The sequence below is a fragment of the Phoenix dactylifera genome, chromosome 8 (assembly GCF_051530095.1).
Source record: "Phoenix dactylifera cultivar Ajwa chromosome 8, Ajwa_hap1_PhDact_Kaust_v1.1, whole genome shotgun sequence".
NCBI classification, from domain to species: Eukaryota; Viridiplantae; Streptophyta; class Magnoliopsida; order Arecales; family Arecaceae; genus Phoenix; species Phoenix dactylifera.
Genome location: NC_143197.1, coordinates 24,400,863 through 24,405,102, shown reverse-complemented (window position 1 = coordinate 24,405,102; position 4,240 = coordinate 24,400,863). Strand labels below are relative to the sequence as shown.

The 4,240-nt window shown below is 44.2% G+C and overlaps 1 pseudogene; it reads left to right on the top strand.

The window, feature by feature from the left end:
• On the top strand, positions 1-1,472 carry LOC149753046 (phosphatidylinositol 4-phosphate 5-kinase 6 pseudogene; annotated as a pseudogene).
• The last annotated feature ends 2,768 nt before the right edge of the window (positions 1,473-4,240 follow it).

Sequence of the window (4,240 nt, the reverse complement as noted above, 5' to 3'; positions counted from 1 at the left end):
AAGGGAGAGTAGAATGTTCAAAGATATCCAACGCATCAAGGCGTGGGAGTCCACCGTCCGGAGGACGCACCAGAAGCATCAGCCGTCGGCGCGGCGGCGCAGCCTCGTCCTCCCCCCCGTGTCGGCCTCCCCCACCGCCGCCGACGTCGACGACGCCGATGATCTCGATGACCCCACCCTCCACCACGCCGAGCGCCTCCTCCCCAACGGGGACTTCTACACCGGCCAGTGGCACAACAACCTCCCCCACGGCACCGGCAAGTACCTATGGACGGACGGCTGCATGTACGAAGGCGAATGGCGCCACGGCAAGACCATGGGGAAAGGCAAGTTCAGCTGGCCCTCCGGCGCCACCTACGAAGGCGAGTTCAAGTCCGGCTTCATGGATGGCTTCGGCACCTACACCGGCTCCCTTGGGGACACCTACCGCGGCTCCTGGTCCATGAATCTGAAGCACGGCCAGGGCAAGAAGTCCTACGCCAACGGCGACTACTACGACGGCGAGTGGCGCTCCGGCCTCCAGGACGGCCACGGTCGCTATACTTGGAAGAATGGCAACGAGTACGTCGGCGAGTGGCGCGCCGGCGTCATCCACGGCCGCGGCACCCTCGTCTGGGTCAACGGCAACCGCTACGACGGCGGGTGGGAGGACGGCTTCCCGAAAGGCAACGGAAGCTTCCGCTGGGCCGACGGCAGCCTCTACGTTGGGTACTGGAGTGAGGAGAACGACGGCATCCAGCAGAAGGGCGTTTACTACCCGTCGCCCGCCGCCACTTCGCCGACGGCTCGGGATCCTCATGCTGCGTTTGCGGCCGACCTCGGCGATTGCAAGGTTTGCCCGGGCGAGACGGTGTCGATTCTCCCGTCGCAGAAGACGCCGAACTGGTTGGGAATGGAGGAGAATTTCCTACAGAAGCAGGCCGTATGGAGGCAGTCCAAGTCGAACGACGGCCGGCCGAGAAGGCGGGCGTCGGCCGACACGGCCGGGACCGGTGAGACGCCCAAGAGGACTAATGGGCACAACAATAGCATCATCGGCGCTGCCGGCAGTTGGGAGGCGGATGGGGATTACAATTGTGATGCAGAGGAAGGTAGTGTGGCCAGGGGGAGAGGGGCGTCCAGCGACGGGGCTAATGACTTCATGGGAGGGCTTAGCCTGGAGGAAACGGAGTCGACGGGAACGGGGAGGTGGTTGCCAATAAAGTGGCCGCCACCGGAGGTGAAGAAGCAGGGGGAGACTATCTCCAAGGGGCACAAGAATTATGACCTCATGCTCAATCTCCAGCTTGGGATCAGGTATCCTGCTTTCTCTGCTGTAATCTCTGGCTTCTATGGAGGTTTTGGTTGTGGCCCCAGCAAATGATGCATGGAAAGAGAAATATAAATGCTCTGCTAACTAATTAACTCCTTTTGATCTCTAGTTTTGTTTATATTGGGAAATTATCTTTTTGCAAAATGGTGGCTTACGCCACCAATTGTTTCATTAGGTATAAAATGATTGCATGGAAAAACAGGGTAGGGCCCCCTCAACACACCACAATGATGGATGACTTCATGGTTGCAGGCCTCATTCAGCCCTAAACCCACAAATAAGACACAGAAAATGAGACAGCTAAACAATATAGAACAAGACAGTCCTAGATAACACTTCTTCGTTTCATTGTGAATTTTTGAAAAATATGATATATCTTTACCATTTTCATATTTTTGTCATCCTTTCCTTTAGTCTGCATCTAGTTTTAGGTTATGTCTTTTTATAGACAACGACTGATTTTTTAGTTTGTGTGATCTGGGAAGAATGGATCTGACAGTTGTTCAAGTTATGAATCCACCAAACTGGAAAACAAAAATCATGTATCAAGAGTTGGATTATGGCTTTATAGACCCACTTTTTTACAACCATGGTAGAGTCTATGGTACTCGGATTCCATAGACTCCTATGTCCATGTCCATGCAACAACAGATCCATGCATCCGGCAGCTACACTTGGATTCCTTTTTTTTTTTTTTTGAGAAAAACATTGGGACAGATCACCACACATTTTATAAGAGTAACGCTTGGAGTCTTATGTAAATGTGGATTGGTCTTCCATGTGATATTCTTCATGCACATAATGATTTTAAAAATATAAAAAGAATATAAACTTGCAATGTAGTGGGAAGGTTCAGTAAGCATGCCATGCATTACTATACCTATCTGTCATGTTTAGTATTTGCAAAAATAATAGATTTTCCTCCCTTAAATTTCTTCTCTTTAACTGAGAACTCCTCTCATAATCTATGTTAAGAGTCCTTTCTTTTGGTGAGGATTTGGAGGTTGGGGTGGAGGTCACGGCGATGCCATGCTCCCACGAGTTCCATCGGACGTGCCTCGGCAAATGGTTGGAGAAGAGCCACCTCTGCCCTTTGTGCCGCTTTCCCATGCCGACTGTGGGCTCACGAGTTCCTCATCGAGCGACTGGAGTTGGACAATAGACACGTATGTTGTTCATGATTCATGTTTGATTTGGTGCGTTGTGGGTGTAATTGATGCATCCTGCTTTGTATATTGAGTTTTGATACTGTAAAGATGTATTATTTTTCTCATTTAATTGATTGGAAATCAACATTATCTATACTGTGTCTATTCTGCTCTTCAATAGTGTTGAATTTTGATAATCTTGGACATGTTTGTTTATGATGCCCAATATTTATACTCTTTCTATTCTATTATTTACTTATAATTCATTGAAGTGATTAATATATATTAAATTCATGCCAAATTAGACGGCTCTATCGCCCCTGCCGGGAGTGTTATTTTGAAAATCAAGTGATAATTTCCATGGAAGAGATGCCCATCTTGCAAGAGATATATAGGTTCATCCCAGGCTCCTCCGTAGCTTTATAAATAGCGGCAAAGTCCTTGGTCATGTTCCTTTTCTTATAAATCTTTGAAGAAAAAAAAGTAAAAGGTTAAATTTACTAGAACTTTAGAAAGAAACCGAGAGCGTTCATCCTTGCTAAGATATCATATATCTAACACTTATCCCGAGTTTCTAGGAAAATTACTATTTATCCATTGAAAAAGGTAAAAAAAAGTTATTGTTATTGTACATTGAATTAATTAATTATTTTAAACTGTTCCTCAAATTGCTTATAAGTATGTCTTGGCAATGGATCTCGCATGAAGAGTTACGTGGGTCTTAATGTGTAAACTACCTGGGAGATGCTTTTGTATACATTTTTTTTTTATTCTTGATCCCTGTCAGTCCTTCTTCTAGTTCTGCACATGCTAAAACTGACTGCTCGGATGATTCTATAAGTTCTTTTACAATAAACTAACTTGTATCTCGACAAATGCTTGATTTCCTGGTGTACTTGCTTCAATTGTTTGTTGAATGATCCACTGTTCAAAATCAAACAGTGATTTATGAAAAAAAAAAATTAGAGCTAATATATAGTTGATTCCACACCTCTTAGTTTGAATGCCCAAATTTCTGCATGTCCTTTTCTTGGGTCTACTAATTCCAATAAAAATTTCCCATTCCTTCTTTTCAAGCATCAGCCAAACACTCTTTATGACAAACTTCAGTTTAGAGAGATTAAGACATTATTGGTTGTTATGATTCTTAAAGTCTTTAGATGGCTAACATCTCCAGCAAGGGAGTTGCCTCCTACCATGCATATCTCTCCAGTCCATGTTCGCACTACTTCGAGAGTGTTGTCACGATAAGGAAAAAAGACTGTTAGCTGTTAGTAGTTATGTGCTTGTTGATTGTCAAGAGTATAGTCATTGTCCTACATGTCCAAATATACATAAGTCAAGAAACGAGCATCATAACATGAACTGAAGATATTAATCGGTACTTCATAATTTTCCATCCTTTTCATTTCTTTAGTCCATTGCCTTTTCAGGTTACCAACCGGGAAACAACTAATGTACTCACGCTTAACAAACAATATTCAATTTCCATGCATTGGTATTGTGGAAAAAGAATAATGGTTATAATTAATCAACCATGACATTATGAAATTTTATGAAACAAACCTATATGTTTTCGTCACTAATTGGATTGAGATCAGGTGGGTTTGGTAGACAAAGTTGACACAATTGTAGGTGCACTTTCTGGGGGAATGAAGAGGAAATTATCCCTTTGTATTGCTCTTATTGGAAATAGCAAGGTGCGGTAAAGATAAAATAATTGCTTTCCATGTTGTTCTTCATGTTACTTCATAAATGTAAAATTTGTTCTCAATTCACA